Consider the following 19,551-nt stretch of genomic DNA (forward strand, 5'->3'; position numbering starts at 1 on the left):
GATAAAGCAGATAACTATGTTTATTCGTGAAAATGTGGAGTGCTTAGATTCGTCATTTACAACAACTACAACAATAAAGGTAAATAATTGTACATTGATATTTCATTATCGTAAACTATGATTGATTGATTAATTGTTAGATTGACACAAAAGTTGAGAAACTGAGTTTATAGGTTATGTCATACTATTGACAAATGTTGATAGTGTTAAGTAAATTATTAGTTTAAATCACTCTGCAATCAATCGTAATTCAGTCGATTGAGAAGAAACAGCGCGTATTGCTAGTCAAACATTTAAAATAACAAATTATAACCTCTAACCTGTCATAACAGTGCGACCAAACAAACGAACTAAACCGACCAATCACCACGCGCGGAGTTAGAATTTAACTGTGTTTAACAAGAATTTCAAATTCCAATTTTAATAAATGTTTTATTCAACTTTACCATTTACAATAACAAATTTTAATTAATTTCAAATTATGTACAATGTTTTAGTAAACAAAATATATTTCTATAGTTAAAATTTGTGCAATTCTTATTTTCATCCAATTCCTTGTTTCCTACTGTGCAATTTAATAATATTCATATCAATAAATATTCTACCGAGAAAAAGACGTTGTCACGTAAAATCTTCGCCCGTAAAACCGACTTTACAGGCAACCATAATTTTTATGTAAAATTTATTACACTACTTCGTTTTTAATGTATTGCAGTGCATATTAATTTAAATAATGCAAAACTGTAAAGGCTGTAAAAGAAGACAACAGTAAACAAACCGCAGGGCTTGTTATACCGCCAATCGTTGTCATTAACATTAGACCTGATAGATATTACTAGTAGAAACTAGTAACAAGGTATTACATTAAACATTCAAAAGCAGTAAAACTACAGGACGACCGTGACCGCAGGGCTTGTGGTAGTGTCCATCTTTGTCATTAACATTAGAGCCAACGTTACCTATCACGTGACCACATAACTGCAATGCTTCCCTGTCCAATATGTTCTGATTATATTGGTTGAAAGTAACTGAAAACTTCGCATAGGAAGCCGCATCAAATACGAATACCATCTTAAAAAAATCTGTTGTAGTGAGAATATCCTTGTAGAAATTGAGATTTTATAAACCTTTATGCTCATAGAATTCCGTTACTGACAGCTACTCCAATGTTATACACTTTGGTAAGACCCAGAGATGTCTTAGAGCATAACGTTATCGAGGAGTCCGTTTTCGCTCATTTACAGTAACTAAGAATCCGCTTTACTGTTTAGATGGACAATAAATGTACACTGTAGTATAACAAACTAATGGTGTCTATCTTTGTAAGTGTGTGTGTGTGTGTGTGTGTGTGTGTGTGTGTGTGTGTGATTTACTCAATCACTTCAAAAATACTAAACTGATTGTATTGAAAGATTAGATGGAAAACTTTAAGATTCCTGTATAACATATAGGCCTATTTCTATTTGGAAAATCTTAAACAGGCCTTTTGGACAGATTTAAATATGGTACTAGAAATACCATAGACCACAATAAAGTACAATGGCTCTACATATATACTTTTAGACCGACATTAGCTTCTCAGACCTGTGTGCGTTAATTTGTGATCAGGGTTATCAACGCTAAATAAAATTTATTTTAAAATTTAAATATAATACCAATATTCAATACATCATGGGTGTGTTGACTGAAAAGATAAGAGTTTGGACTTGAGGTTTCTTCCACGCTGTCCTGGAATACTTTAACTAGTGCTGAAATTGTTTATTATGAAATGTCGGAGAGAAATTCTGTATAGAGGTATTCTAATTTATCATGTTTTTAATACGATATCAAAGCACGGTGGAGTAATGGAGTTTTCTACACATAACGTAGCTACAGTGGAAAGGGAGGATTCAATCTAAATGTTAAGTTTCGTTCTAGTTCACCTTCTGCTTAGAGCAGTTTTTAGGATCTGACGATGTCACAGACTTGACTCCTACAACTTGGAGTCATGTACGTCTGAAGGGATCCAGAAAGATTAATGTCGGTGACGTTCTCAAAATTTTATTCATGAATTTTATTATTGTATTTAGTGTGAAGTTTATTTATTTAGTGAAATCTTAAATAAAATTAGAATAAATAACAGTGAACTAAAAGCCCTGTTATGAAAATTAACCTATCAGTTATAAAACATGAAATAATACATTCAAACTTACTGAAAACAAATAAAACAAAATAAACCAAAAAGGTGACTGATGAATTATACAAGCAAAGTGGAGTATACAAAATTAACTCTAGTAACTGTGAAAGTTATTATACTAGCCAAACTGGCCTAAATTTCAATAAAAAGTTTAAAGAACATATACAAGCTTTGAATACAAATAACATATCTACAATAAAATCAAATTTCGCTGAACATTTATTAGAACCTGGATATAGCTACAAAAATATTGAAAAGAACATAGCAATTTTGGATATCAAAAGGAAAGGAGAAAAGTTAAACACGAAAGAAGAATTACATATTTATCTAAATTATAAGAAAGATCCTCACAAAATATTAACTAGTAAACTAAAAAAAGACAAATCCTATCATTGAGAAAATATTAAACACAGAATCCTAATTAAAATTACAACTGTGTCATATAAATTTAACATCTAGTTAAATGGTCCACATGTTGTTTAATTATATATTTTATAGGTAGAGGTTAATGTACACACTGAATATGGTTTCTACCGAAACACATGTATGAAATAAAATTAAAATTAATTTTGAAAACAGGTTTTAAGTTCACTATTAATTATTCTAACATAAATATGACCCTATAATGTGTAGTAAGTAATAACATAACTTAAATAACATATTCACCAATAAAGGAGGTAATGCGTCAGATACCCACAGTATTGAGGAATACAGGCAACAAATTATGCCTGCGTTTATACTTGAAATCTACCTTATTTGTACGGATCAACATAACGTAGACCCAGAGGTTGTTAATATGTAAGCCCGAGGTAAATCAGGAGTTTAGATGTAGACCGTACACAGAGAATTCGGCCTCTTAACGAGATCTTCAGAAATATATCAAATCTATGTGCTCAATCTACATACGTTCTTTTGGTTTACTTCTTTTGTATTACAAGGCAAGTCGTCAGAATCTCGTAAACATTAAATTGATAAATATTTCAAAAGAACGTATTTTTATTATTTCTTGTTAATGGTTTTTATTTGTGAGTGTAAATAAAGTATTAATAGGTTTATTTAAGAAGAAAATAAAAATTAAAAATGATCAATTAATCACAGGTTACGTAAGCTTGGCAATGCTTGTCTGAGTACTCTTAAATACAGTTACGAAGAAAAGCTTCAATAGTTTGGAGTGGATTTCTAAATCCAAGATATTCATTTAAACAATTAAATATAATATTTTTCTGTAAGTATATAGTAGGTAATGAAGAAAAAATACCCACTACCTTATGTTTTTTTATGTGTGTTAATAAATATACAATGACGTAACCATGGAAGGTTACTAAAACCTTTATAAAAAAGGTGTAACCAATCATGTGAAACACAGAAACTAGAAAACAACACCAGCTTAAACCAACATTTATGAAGTACAGTGCAGAATAAAGCGTCTACATTTCCATTTGTCTGTTGACACTTTTTTCTGATGTTGATGGTAATGATATACACTACCTCACAGTGATGTAATTTTGTGTTATGTTTACTTTAGCCTCGTGATGTTGTTTTTAATGCTCATGAATACTTAATATATTCTCTTGTTACTGTCTTCACAAACAATAACTTATTTTATTTAGGAGAATACAATGACTGTTATTTGCTACATACAAATTTAACTCTGTTTGCTTTGTCGTTGGCTTTCCGGTTTTTCCACTTGAATGTTTTGTGAATACTCATTCACCTATGAGTCTCAGATAGTTTAAAGCTGTACTATTGCTGTACAATGATTCAACAACGGATTTGAAGTCCTCGCAGTGTTTACAAACATAATCATGTTATAGACAGATAACACAGTAAAATCGTAAGTTGTAGCGATTTGTTTTGTTATAAATGTTACGAATATCGAGTACAGAAAACATTAAAGATAGAAATAAATAAACAATTATTGCAAATTAAAACTTTAAGCAATATAAAAACTAAATTATGAGAATGAAATGTAGTGTAAGAAAAGTCATTGTATATATATTTATATTATTGCAGACTTTGGATGTTGTAAGTATAGATTGAATGAATAAATCTTCTCCAATGAGGAAATTAATACATTATAATTTATTACGTAACCTATTTCTTGAATTTCCTCATAAATTCAATTTAGTCTTATCACGTTATAACGAATCCCTTTGTTTACCCTGAATTACGTTCCTTTTTGAGCAAAGGCCAATCTTCTTTAAAGGATGACTCCTCCGTACCCATGCGCTTCTGTCCTGTGCAAGATTCTTATTAAACAGAATAAGGATGTGACTAGATGCAGTGTAATGCCTATGGTACTGATACAAAGTTATACGGAGATATACAGGATTTGAACCTGCACTATCTGCAACTTAGATACAAATTTCGACATCTATAGAGAATTTTAGTGCAAACCGCAATTTTCTACGATACACATAAAACATTGATTCACTGTTTCATCAGCTTAATAGCATTTTAATCAATTTGTACAGTAATTAAAAAACTTAATCTGATCCAGTATCGTGAAAAGCTGAGTATAAAACATTTTAAAAGAGTAAATGTACGTATACATTATTCAACTGAAAGTATGAAGCCATATAATAGGCATTTGCCTTGGTCTTCGACCATCATGATGTATTTTGAAACGGTATTAAAAATGCAACAGGTCTCATATTTAATGTGACATTTTCCCAAAATATTTTATATTTATTTAAAAATAACAAAAACCTTGTAGTACATAAGTTTTAATATATAAAATTATTTAATACTCTGATTCGAGCTGTAATTTAAGTATTCTTACAGAGAAAGCAATGTGTTATTTTGATAGAAACTATAGCAATTGGCAAACGTGTAAGAAAGCATCACCAATGTCAAAGGAACTAATTAATTGTCGACGATAACTGGCTCGTTGGATGTACTGACTTTAATTAGTCAGAGCGTGAACAACTCTTTTGTAGTAAAAACAGGGTGTACCAACATAACAAACTACTATTTGTATAAGGAGATCGGTATGAACTACAACATCTTATAAATAGCAAATCCATTAAATAAGCAACTATCATACAAGATAAAAATTAGTTTAACTTTATCCATTTGAAATGGTGTTCCTAAATTAAAGAGTATACGTTTTACTGTCACAAAATTCAAATATAAACATCCGTAAATATATACATCGTAAGCTTTTTATGTAAAATTTTGGTATTATCTTATATATATATCCCCACAAGAAAGGATTACGAAACGCTTTTGGTTTACACCAAATTTGGAAATATCTAAATTCTAGTTAACGAAAAACTTCAAATGGAAATGTCGGCCATGTCTTAAGTTAATTTAATTCCAGACAAAATTTTTCTAAACAACTTATATATTTTATAATTATTGACTTAACAGTATGCCTCTGGATAAAATAGAGTTATCAAACATGGAAAACGGAACGTTCTCTCCAAGACTAAATTGACAGTTCTATATCAGGCCAATATCGCTCCTAAATGGCTACGAAGTGGTGAGATAAGTTTTAGAGAATTTTTCTCGTAGATAGATGGGAACATTAAATTTCTATTCCTTTCCATAAAAGCAATTAAAATTAATAATCTGTAAAACAAACTTCAATATCTGTTTTAAACGAGGTATACACTGAGACTTTAATGGATGCATCTGCAAGAGAAGATCAAAAATATATGTAAATACATAAATATGAAATAAAATTTAATGCAATTTGAAAGTAAAATACTTTATGAATCATAACATGAAATTACAAAAGTAAATGTTGATCATAATTATTGCACAGATGGAAAAATTACAATATTGATTACACTACAGTAGGGGCCACCAGAGAGTGCAGTTGAGGGAGGAGCCTTTTTGGCTCGTTACCTTGAAACAACCAATGGGGACTGTTTTTACGGTTTTATTTCTTAAGCTAAAGTTTAATTTACCCTTGTACTCTATAAGGATTACAAAGCATTAAGTAGCTATACGTTCCCTAGCAACTGCATACAAGTTTAATTACTACATTAATATCTGACTAACAAAATCTCAAGTGATGGTGGTAATTGGTCAATTTACCATTGTTTTTAACCAGTTAATTTATCTGTTAACCTTTAGTGAACTTTTAATATCTGTTATTTAGCTGTTACCTATTCAATTTGAATTTAATTCCTCATCATTGTTGCAAACTCCTATCCGTATATCTGAAGATGCTTCAAAAGTTATCATGATCAAAATGATAGAACATTTTTCTAGACTTATTATAAATTTATTAAATATATACTCTGATAATTTAAACTATTTATACGTTACAACAACCGTTCTTATAGTGGAATTACTGCCCTATAAACTGTAACTAGGACATTATGTATCTCAATAAATATTCATAAAACGGTATAATACATACATGTAACGTAGAAGTAAAGCTGTTGGAAATAATTGTGAATATATTCCCTCTCACTGACATTCCATCAGTAGATTTAAATGTTGCAGTGTCAACTGTGGTGATTTTCACAAACGAGTTAAATACAACCAGAGATATAACAGACTCGTTTTAACTGTTATGGTTTTGTGTTTAATAAAGCATTTTAAACTGTTTGTAATACCACCACATGTCCATTACGGATTTGTCTCATATTTTATTGCATTATAGTACTATTTTCATGTAAATATTTAACTATGATATCTACTGTATTAGATATAATATTCAGTGTTATGGCATGTAAAATTCCTTCTCAACTTAGGTGGTATGTAAATTGCTACAAAGATATTATCAAGCATTCAAAATCTAACCCTATACTTAAACTGACGCTGCTTCGCATGATCGTGAATGATATTAAACGCTTACTATAAACTTTCGTAGTTCTATTTAATAATCATATTAGTTTAATGAGCATGTTTTAACTAGACAAAAATTGTTTTCTCTCTCTCTCTCTTTCTCTCTCTCTCTCTCGTTCTCAAGATATCTTACGGAGAAATGTAATTCTTCTGTCTGCCCCTCTAAAATATAAATTCCCAGTTCAAATTTTTACCACAACATTATATTAAAATATTACATATTGTTCACCTTCTGGCTGCATTGGTAAAAATTAAATATATCATATTGTACTCATTTACCTCTTAAATTGCTTGCAAAGGTGAAGACCAATTGGAATTATGTTCGGTAAAATAAAAATTATTTTGATTATCAAAAATTGACACGACTAACTTCAAGAACGTAAGGTTATTCTAGAGCTAAAAATATTAGAAAATGTTTAACGTCAAAACACATGAAATTCAAAAGTGTTTCTTAAAAATTTCGTTATTATAAAAATACTATCACCACGAGTTTTTTCAAACCTTTAGATTACTGAAATCAAAGGATGATCAGCTGTTTGGATTGGTATGGAGATAGCAGCTCTTATCATGGTCCAGTGGCGTGAAGGTTACGCATGGTTGAAATTTTGAGTCTTATCGCCGGATTTTACACTCTCCCCTGCAATTCTAAGCTACACCTTCTTAAGCGATTTCCGCTGAATTAAGGTTAATTGATAGAATCACCCGTTACTACTGTACCGCAAATTCTTCTTATGAATAAAAATAAAGGTTCTTTATTTGAAATGTGTTTTTGACATTACAAATATAGGGAAGAAGAAAAATATTTTGTCATCGTTCAGTGATACAATATAATCAGTAGCACTTGGTTTCGAGATTTGCAATCTGATCTCATCGTCAGGTAAATGCAAAACTAATGCATGACTACAACCTAGGTGAAAGCAAACAAAAAATAACTGAGCGCTGTGACACGCATAAGTATGGAACCACAACAGCCACGTTTTCTGTCTGTTCAACGCACAATAACTCTAAAACATGCTCTTAATAAAAACTAAACCCTAATTAATAAAACTGAATTCCAGAATACTAGTCAAATAGTAAATGGCTATCGTCAATTATCAAGTTATTTTTGAAGTAGTAAAAACTTTAACTCTGAAGAAGAGATCAGATTAGAGACCTCAAAACTTAGTATTACTGAAAATAATTGTTTCCGAATGTAATGCTATATATAATATTTTCTTTGAACAAAATTAGGTTATACAAATATTGAACAAAAGGTGGAAATCAAAATTTCTCGTATCATATTGTAGAATGATAGTTCTACATCCGTTCCAATTCTGTTAAAATATACTTACAGCGAAGATAAATCCATGTACGTAATATATATATATATATATATATATATATATATATATATATATTGTGTAATGGTAGCACATTCACCCGGAAAGTGATATATATATTGAATTGAAATGATTTATTCAAAAAATTATACATTACTGAGCCCCTGCTAAGTACAATACTTGTCAGCGGGAACCTATATTACTATATTTTACTACAGTTGAGATACATAATTACATTCAATAATTATCTTTCAGGTCCTTAACGTAGTATTTTTAATTTAACTGTGGTGAAAAGGTATATAATATACATACAACAGTGAAATTATTAATTTGGAGTGATTAAAAAATATTGTCTGATTGTTACTATAAGTTAATACAATACATTATTCCATAACACTATTAAATATTTTGAACATTTTATTGATTAAGTTTTTAGATAACCTGAAAAGTTGGAGAAAAGTAAATAAGTTGGGTGAATAGGTCAATGGTATTGACCGTGGCGAATAGTCAAAAGACTCGGTCAACTAAGTAACTCATTAGTCTTATCAGTTATTACCTATTCCTATCCATTTGTGTAATAACCATTAAAGATGTTGGGTTATCGGAAGAGATAGACAAACATTACGTACAGTCCAAACAAGTTTTCAAAAACGATTAATTTCCGTGTACTGGGCAACAACCAACAGTCATGTCGTGTACCTTCAGACGGATCGAGGTGAAGTATCTCACTTCATGTATAAATGTGGTGATTACAATTGTTACAGCTATTCCAATTTATTTATTTTCTAGAAATTATGTATATCAAATTTAGTCATTCTTACTTAATAAATTTTCTTCGCATACTCGTATTTGACCATATGCTGGCGTACTGTGTGTCGGTTATATCTTTGTTAAATGTTATGTAAAGTGTGATTGAAAGTATTCAACTGTGTAAGTGAAAATTTGGATATTAAATTTTCCAGGTAAATAACATTATCTTGGTAACTATGGTATTTCCCCTAATAACTTACATTTAATACAAAATATAATATAAATTATGTTGTTATATTTTAAAGCTACACTCTTAGTTATATTTACATTCAGAGCATACTATAAATAAAATGTCAAGCAACTCTCAATCTGGCAGTTCTTAGAAAACTTTCTATATTAGTCGTTTATAACTACAGACAGTAACCGAGTACATAAATTCATTTCTAATATAAGCTCAAATAATTAAACACAACCAGTAATTGTTATATCCTTTATATATATATATATATATATATATATATATATATATATATATATACTTAAGTATAATACGTAACAGTTTTGGCAATAAAATAATTACTTAGTTTAACTTAAATCTGTATTCCTCGCATTCATTTACAAACATAATGAACCTAGCAAAACATATCGTATTTGACTGTTTAACATCTATATAAAATACAATATTTACGTAGAAAAAATACTTTATATTACTTACCCGTACGAGGATACTGAATTGAACATTTTACAATCCTGGTTTGAAACAATGAACAATACGTAGCTTTTAAATTGTGGTTTTGTAAAATAGTAGTTGAGAGGAGAGGATTTCATATTATATTTCACACTGTTCGAATTCAATGCTTTGTACAGATGATTTATACATCATAAACTCTATTGTGTGAAAACACCGCAGTTGTAAAATCCAAACGTGAATAAAAGCAATACACAAAGGTAATGCACGTTGGTTGTTGTTGAATTTTACATTCAATCTAAATAGCCACGTTCTACATTTTCATCTGGGCTAATTATATAACTTCATTTAAGCACATGACTGATTAGTACATTGCATTTTTCCTAATCGTAGCACGTGTCGAACATTTCTACCGAACATGACCTCCAGAGTGCATAACGACTCCCCTTTCAGTTTTTTTTTATGTAAAGCCAAGTTTGTATGTATAAAAATTGGCTTTAGACTACGCAATGTCTGAAATCAGTTGAAGATTTCAAATTTTAGCTAAATTCGGTGGCGAGCATTGTGTGTCATTTTGTTTTAACATAGCGGACGTTCGAACTTAATTGACACAACTTCATTATTTATGAACTCAAGGAAAAACGACAAGTTTTGTGGAATGCCTATAAAATTTATGGGTACTAAACATTTAAGATTAGCAAGTTTCTTGTAACTCGGATGGTTTTTAATTTACCATCGGTTATCTGTAACTCCTAGGCGAAATTCCTCCACCCTGGAGTAACGATAAGATCGCTTAAACAAGCTCAAACTTGGAATAAACATTGATATTAGAAATATATCTATTAAATTTGTCGGTTTGCTTGGTACACCATTTCGTTTCATTGCGGCGGCAGTTTAAACTTTAAATTCCGTTATTTCTGTGGCTAGAGAGAAAAGTGTTTTAGAGTCCTTATAACAAATTCTAACGTTTGGTTTTAAACGATATTTTATATCTGGACTTGTTTACAAGGTATGGTGTACACGTAATTTATAAGAAGAAGTGAATAACACTTCAGTTATTGCATATCAATACTTTTCACGATTTCTACCTTTATCGGCAGAAAGAAATGTTATATACGAATTCGAAGAAGACTCACAATTTTAACACATCTGGAATTGGTCTGTTTATTTATAATGGATAATGGAAATGATTTATCTTTAATAAATTATTGAACATTTATTATATGTTATTATAACTTATTTATATATATATGCTATAACATTTATTACTGTCTCGAATAGAAATTTATGAAACAAGAATGTTTGTATAATAAAAGAGTTTAGTAATTACACCAAAAATAAGCATTGATAAAAACAAAACTATTATACCCTGATACTTTGAAGATGAATTAAAAGCAAGACTTGTGTTGATTACTAAATACATTGAAAATTTATAGTACAATTTTAATTATTACGAGTGTTTTTTATTCATTTTAATTCAAATATGACTACTGAACAGATAAATGTGTTAATTTTTCTGCAACAAATCCCTGCAGTGACAAGTAAATCGAGCTCTTCACGATAATTGTCTGGATAATTGCTTGTTATATCGTCCAATGTGAGAGACTGGCATCAGATTAATTGTATGCATAACGTTAAACAATACAAGGTACTTGAATATTCATAACCTTCCTATATTAGAAGGTTTTGCATAACTTTAAATAACCATTTTAATATATATAGTTATTCAATGTTGTAACTTGTAATGTTCTGAATGTAAAGTGTTGTGGTCGTGATTTGTGATATAAAAAGTGAAGACACGCGATATATGTAGTAAATTTACAAAATGGTAGGAATACGCTACACCACTTGTCAACAGACTCCGATCAGGTTGAACAATAATAATAATAATAATATAACTTTGTTGCGGTAGCAATAATAAAATTGCACACAAAAGTCACAAAATATTTAAATAATAAAAAGGTAGGCCTACACTTCATTCACTCACGCACACAGTCACATGTTTCTCTCATTCACTCTCATCTTCATTCTCACCAGACAATCCTGCCACTGCCACTGCCACACCAGAACCAGAGGATTGATCGTGTTAGTTTTGAATTTCGTCCCAGCGGCTCTCCATAAACTCGTCAACTGAGTAAAACACCCTCGACACCAAAAGGTGTCTTAGTCGAGTTTTTAATTTTTTTTGGTCATTCAATTGTTTGATCTCTTCAGGGAGCTTATTGATTAGCTTGATACCGACCTGACACGGTAAACGTTCGAATGCTGCAGTTCTGTGTTGTTGAACGCGGAAGTTGTCCCTGCCTCTAGTCCGATACTGGTGAACGTCCCTGCCTTGAACCAAGTTACACTTAGAACGGCAGTACAGGAAAACCTCCAGGATATAGAGACAGGGCAAAGTCAGCAATCCAAGCTCCTTGTAGGTGTTTTTGCATGTATCTCTGAAGTTCAATTTTGAAATGATTCGGACAGCTTTCTTTTGACTTCTAAATACACGTTCGGATTTGTATTTAGGACAGGTGCCCCATAGTCTCAAACCGTATGTCAGATGTGGATATACCAAGCCAAAGTAGGCCGTTCTTAGTATATCCAAAAAGCAGAGTTTTTCAAGGTTCCGTAAGACTTAAATGCCTGAAGAAACCTTTGAACAAGGTTTCAGGCCAAGGTATCATATTTTAAGTTCGCGCAGAAGCGTATAGTGTTTTAACATAATTTAGTTAAGGAATAATTATTTCCGGACATTTTCAATCATTCACTGATAAACAAAAATCAGTAACACTACGTTTCGAGATAGCAATATGATCTCTTCTTTTTTACTAATAGCGTGTTTTAGAGTTAATAAAGTTGACACACAATATGGTGGTTGTGATTCTTCACTGACACGTGCCACAATGCTCGGTATAACTTTTTTTATTTTACCTTGTTGTAATTATGTGTTAGGTTAGTTATTTACCTGAAGAAAATATTAGATTGCAGATCTCGAAACGTAATGTTACTGATTTTTTTGTATCACTGAAGGATGGTAAATGTCCGGAAAATTCTTTTTCTTCACAATTTTTCTATCGTAAAAAAACTTCCAACAAATAAATAATTGAATTAATAAGTAAGTTAAGCCATCACAACGAGTTACTTAAATAGATCCAACTGTAACAGAAGCTAGTGCGAGGCAGTATGTAGAAGTATAGTGGGACTGCTTTGAGTTGCAAATCTGTTACAATTTACCTAAGCTGGACATGGGAACATTGGATAAGTTCACAAAGCACTCGCCATCACAATGCTAATGTAACCTTTGAAGGGTTCCGTTTGAATGTTATTCCAATAAAATATATGTACTACTATTATATTCTCTTTACCAATAAGTATGTCTGCCTCAGCATCTCTTACCAAAATAAAATTTCTAAAATAGAAAGATAATTCCCCCTGTGCTCTTCTGTCATAACTACTGTTGGGTCTGTATAAGTTATTTTTTTACTGAGCGTTAACGAAGTATGTGACTTAAAGGGATGGAAATATTTTATTTTTGATTGTATGAAAAGACCGAAAAGTTCAAAAGAAGTCTAGATTCTAAGCAAAATAAAGTTCGGTAATAGTGAATTGTCTTTCGGTGCGATATAACATAGCTTTAGCGAGCATTTTTTTACTGTTCTATGGGTAACTATGATGGCAATACAATCACAGAATACGTAACATACTATGTACAAGAGCGAACGTGTTAAATGACACTCAAACATGTGACATAATTACAAATAGCTATAGACCAACTTTTCATGCAACCTTCAGCAAATTCTGTTGTGAGGCAAGTGGTGTAGATGTGTTACCACATGTAAGGTCACAGCATAACTAATCTCAGTGCGTATGTTTCTCAAGTGCCTGTCATGAACTTAATCAGATGTCCAATGAGGGGGTTTTTCACTGTTCGAATTAAAATTTGTTTTAAACCCTTCTCCAAACAATAACGTTTGCTGCCGCCTGTGCTAGATGCTTTTTGAGTCAAGAAATTAAAAAATCTAAAAACTAAAAAATGTGTTCAGACCTGGTGTTGCACAATTGGCTGCTGGGATTAAAGTGATTGTTCATATCTGACCTCAAGTACGCTTGGGCATTTTGCCATTGAGGAAAGAGTGTCCTTTAAAGTTCCTTTGTAGGTCGTTTTTATGAGGTAATGTAATTTATTCTGTATATTGAGCATATTTTGAGTGATATACCCATTCGGGGCTATTAGAAGACTCCAATTTGGACCCACTGTCTTTGTTATTGTTATTTTTAATAATCTTGACATGCTTTTTAAAAAATAAAGCTTATATGCCTGTCGATAGCATGTATAACAGATCTCTTAATTCAGTAATTAAATATTACTACTTAAACAGTAAAGGGTAATATTATATGTCAACGAACACTAAAGAAACGTGGTAATTATTTTAATCATAATTTCTTGTTCATTCCTTCAAGTAACCTGCTTCAAATATGCCTTAAAGAGTGTATAAGTCTAGTTAAGCTTTAGAAATATAATAATGATACTAATATATTTTATGCATGCAATTGTATATAATTTAATATCACTGGTTAATGAATACGGATTTTCCCATATTAATTTTATTCTGAAAATTGGAATAATTGAGGCTAATTCATAAATAAATGAATATGTATAAAACTCTATAATATGAAAAAGTAAGAGTGTAGGAAATACAGAAGTATAAGTAGTTTATGTCGAAACTCCAATAAACCCGACTTTGAGCAGATTCATGTGATACCGTAAATGTTGTCCAATGAGAGGATATTATGACGTCAAACATTACCACGATTGTGAGAGAGACAAATGGTCCATAACCACTAATGTAATCGATACAAGCCTCAATCGACAATTTGGTAATCATGTAGGACGACTCTCGATTTATGACAAATCGATTATTTATCGTTGTTGTTGCGGCTTTTACAGTATTCTTTCAATACATTGTATAGTATAATGTCCTCCTACAGTTTAATTTTTATGATCTCGTTTTTATATTCTTATATTTTATCTACATAGAAATTAAATTAAGTGTTTTTACTCTCTACATACAAACAGGAAATAGTGCGATTAAACGTATGTTTCCTTTGAAGGAATAGCTGCATTGATGTGATAGCCATAGCATCTTTAATATTGAAACACCCCGTGAAAAAAATTTAAATTATTTAATAATTGTCTATTTACACTGCACAGTTTATTTTATTCATCCTAAATATATAAATGACACCTTGTTGTAAATCACATATGCATGCTGAATTAAACGATTGCGCTTACTAGTTATTGATCTTCGAAATGATGTTAAATGTTTATTTTCGAATAATAACGTTCAGAGAATTAAAAGCTAATCTATATTTAAAAAAGAGAGGTTTCGATGAAATCTCCTAACTTGAAAACATTCACTTTTGTGTTCTAGATACAATGGCTTGGAATGAATGTGATATGTAAACAATCTTCAGAAATTACTTAAGGTCTTACATTATTTTTAATAGCATTTTTGGAATAGAAATTTGAAAATGAAATGAAATTACTATATTATTCTTAATAATCTATAAGAGTATGAGATATAGAGCCTGTCAGGTGTTTAATGTTGTAACACTCTTTAATAGGCAGCATATGTTTAATAATGTGTGATTCACCAGCTAAACTAAACTATTTACTGTATTTAGTACAGTTTTATCCAAATAGGGAGATAATATTTTGAAATTCAATGATTTTGTTAAGGTTATTACACATTCTATCCATATAAAGTAATTTGGAAAAATATATTTGTGGATTTGAACAAACAAATTTGTGACAATTTTATTTTTGTTTAAATTGTTATATTTTGAAATATTGTGTCGTTCTACACAGTAATAAATAAATATTTACAACAGCGATGCTCATTTTAAAATTATATGAAATAGATCAGTGAAAAGGAGAATATAAAGCCGTAATCATCATTATAATTATTATTCTGAGTAGTAGCATTTTAACTTACTTTATGATGAATTTGAAGTTGGACAGGACTATTCTGCTTTTGCTCAGTATTTCATATTATTGAATAAAATATTTATCTGCTCTATAATCAAGACCTATCACTTCTCTGACATTGTAAAATGTTGCTCTCTGTATTTGAAAATCAAGCTCAGTTTTTAATCTCGATCCTTACCAGAAAGAGACTTTATGTGCAAAAGGATATGTCAGTGGGTCTTTTGTTATACAAATCAATTCTGAGTTCGGTCTGCCTCCTCTCCTGACTCTGCATTACAGAGCAAACCTACACTGGTCTACTCGTTGTCATAATCCTTTAATATAAATATTTATACTTTCTTTTCACAAGGTTTACTAAATATTCCAGTAGCACTAATGATGTATAAAAGTGTGCTTGTGGATATGGTAATGAGGTTTTTATTACAATCTCCTATTCTTTTCATACAGATATGCACGTTACCAATTAGTGAACTGCTGAATTGGGAACCTGAAAAGCCGTTACATAAAGATATCCCAATATTTTACCTAAAAAAGGCAATAATTTTTTTCTTTAAGTAAAAAAAGCTTAGAAAATTATACTTGGCCCTATAAGGACCTATGTGCTGCTTCCAGAGAGACAAGATATTCTGGATGGGTAAGGTTACGGGTAGAGACGCCTCTTTCCGAGGTTAATGATGTGAAATTTAGGTCACTATTCTCAAGCCATGTTATCTCAAAAGAAGGGAAAGCCAGCTCTGAAGCAGACTCTCCAGTCAAAGCAGGCAGAGGGTAAGCTCACTCTCATGCCGAGGCTGGCGAGAACCTTTGACTCTTAGGGATCGTGCCCTACCGACTCCGTCATCTCCCGCAGTAGAATAGACCTATCGTATTACCCTTGCGTCCCAGAATGTTGATATCTGCGGTTAGTGATGTGCCACTCCTGGACATCTATAAGGTGGCCCAGATTTAAGTGACGGATCGGATTTTGCTGTACTCAGTGTGGGTTTAACTGGAAGTTATAAACAAGCCAGTATGGACCCTCTGGGGAATTTAATTAAGTTACTGTAGTCTGGTATTAACTTCTAATTAGGAATAATTTGGTGGATTTTTGCATTTTTTGTGTATCTATTGTGCAAGTCTCACTATCGTGTATGAATAGATACAATACTTGAGTGAAAATATAAAGAATCAAGTTGGCTAAATATTATGAAAGAATCAACGAAAAAATTCTAGATAGTTGAATAATGTTTAAAACAGTGCTAAGAAAGAGACTCTTTTTCATGACATAAGGAAAAATATAGAAGAGAGGAGAGAGGAGGAAGAGGGTGGAGGGAGGAGAGAGGTTAAATGTAAGAAAGGACCATATGGTCTTAATTTCGCCTCAATAAAGAAGTGTTTCTTTCTTTCTTTCTAAGGAACTATTCATTACCTTCTGACACTGTATATATTACACACATATACGTATTCTATAAGCAAATCTATGTCTTAGGATCATCACCATTAACTCAATAATTCCTTACTGATATTTTAGACTACCAGCTTAGCATTCTATTGTGTCTAATATTGCAGACTTACACCATAACAAAGTTAAATAATCATTAAAAGGTCAAGAGTCCTTACAAATGTTTAACTAGACTACAAATAAAAACTAAAGTTAAATTTTTATATTTTAAAGTTGTTAATGGTATAAATTAAACTGTTCCGTTAGTTAGCTTAATATTTTTCTTCTTAATTAGAGCATGAAACAATGTGCTCTCCGTTTATTTTCTAAAATATTTAAAAGAAGTATGGATAATAAATGGAAATATCTCAATAGATTAAGCAAGTAATAGACTTATGTAATTGGAAAGTTGAGAACAAAACAAGCTATGCTTACTTACCAAAAATCCAGTATTTTACTAAGTAAGTATAAGGATCCCTTAACTAGTTCAAAAACCAATCCATTCGTTATGCTTAATAAGTTTCTCAAATATAAATGATGTGCTTCGATAATAATTTGAGTCGTACTTTTAAATAAATAGCAATCGAGAACCAAAATATCTCATTTATTGCTTTGTTTATGCAGTTAATACCCGCGTTACAGTTTAATGTTGTCTTTTAATGGTATTGACGACAATGTACATAACCCGACTTCTGGCATCGTGTAGTGTTGTGACGTCATGTCTAGACGTGGGGTTGGTGACTAATGCTACTGGTTTTTCTATAACTACCTCCTAGAATTGCTATCAGTCTTGATCAAGATTCATTTACGCTGCAGTTACTACGCGCTAGCGTCAAGAACGAGCGATAAAAGATTGTCTAGACGATATTATTATTGTTATTGGATCGTTGCGATTAAAAAAAACTATTTCTACACTTCAGTGAAAAACACAGACTTATATTTATATGTAGCAATATTTTTACAGAAGTTTATTGTGGCAGCACGTCTTTGCACTGACTGAAATCCTCATCTAATATATTTACATATAGGGGATGTAAATAAGTTCGGAGACGCCTAGATGTATTCCAAATGGATTTAGGTAACAATTTACAACCTTCATCATACGTATTGCCTTAGTATTTGGAGATTTTAGATGTGAAATAATACCATTCCACTTATCAAAAGTGGGTTGAAGGGGGTAAATTTAAATTTTCAAACTGCAATTACTTTCTTGTGACACGTCATTTGAATGGCAAATTCAACAGAAACACAATGGTATGAACAAAATATATATACGACGATCGTAGCAAATATTATGAGAAAACAACACCAAGGTGGTAATTATTTTACCCTCTGCAAAGTCCAAACTCGTGTTTTAATAGGTTTGGTGAAAATTTTACATCGATATCTCAATCCGTTTGGAATATATCCAGGCGAATCAAGACTAAATTTACATCATTAGATGTAAGGGTTTATTTGCCCATGTCATGCTCCAAAGATGACATGTTAATGCCGAACCCTGAATTTAAAATTATTTCTTTCATTAGTATGGTGCAGAGTTTCTCTAACAACAGTTTTTCGGTAAAAGAGAAGGGGTCTGTCTGAGGCATTCCAAGTATAACTGTACTAGAATTAAATCTTAACTAAATACCTGTTGCGTTCCTTAACTCAATAAGGTAAAGATATTTTTGTAAACATTCAATGAGAGATTCAAATATAGTAAATGTACAGGAAATATTTAAGTTTTAGAATTGTAATATTAGAGATTAGAAACTTCATTTCACTATACAGTGTTGATTTTGCCAAGAGTTATAGAGACAACGAAACCATATCAACATAACACAGCAAGCTTAAGGCAGCCTGAAACTTACAGTAATACTCTCCTATCTTAAAAGGTCCAGTTTAGCTGTTGAAAAAATTAGTCTGGACTCATTCAATACAAATGTTTGTTTTTGAAAATATAGTAAAAAGCCCATTGGTGAAATTCTAGCCCAACAAAAGGAACCTTGCGGGGGAAACTAAAATTTCTAGAATTTGTAGGAACTGAACTGGCACCATTGAATTCCTACTTGAACAACGGGTTTTAAGTAGTGCCAGTGGAGGAGCCTGCTCTGCTCCCTTAGAGATTTACCATTGTGTGCCATAGGGATACATTTTGGGCTATTCGTTTTCTTGTGGCTAGAAATTATTTCAATCGCCCTCTAAATCGCAACTCTCTGCTCTTTGAGGATACCACTACAATAGTGGCAAGAGGAAGAAATCCACAACAGGCTATGTACATAACAAACACTCGGTTCCAAGAGGTTAAGCAAGGTTTGGCTGCAATAAGTTAAAGATGACTGACAAGACTCAGAGTTTGCTTTGCACCCTCAGTTCTTTTTCACCATCGCATCTTCACTAGTGTCAAACTTCTGGTCTTCCTTCAGGAGCATAAGTTGT

The sequence above is a fragment of the Homalodisca vitripennis genome, chromosome 7, assembly GCF_021130785.1.
Source record: "Homalodisca vitripennis isolate AUS2020 chromosome 7, UT_GWSS_2.1, whole genome shotgun sequence".
In the NCBI taxonomy this organism is placed as follows: domain Eukaryota; kingdom Metazoa; phylum Arthropoda; class Insecta; order Hemiptera; family Cicadellidae; genus Homalodisca; species Homalodisca vitripennis.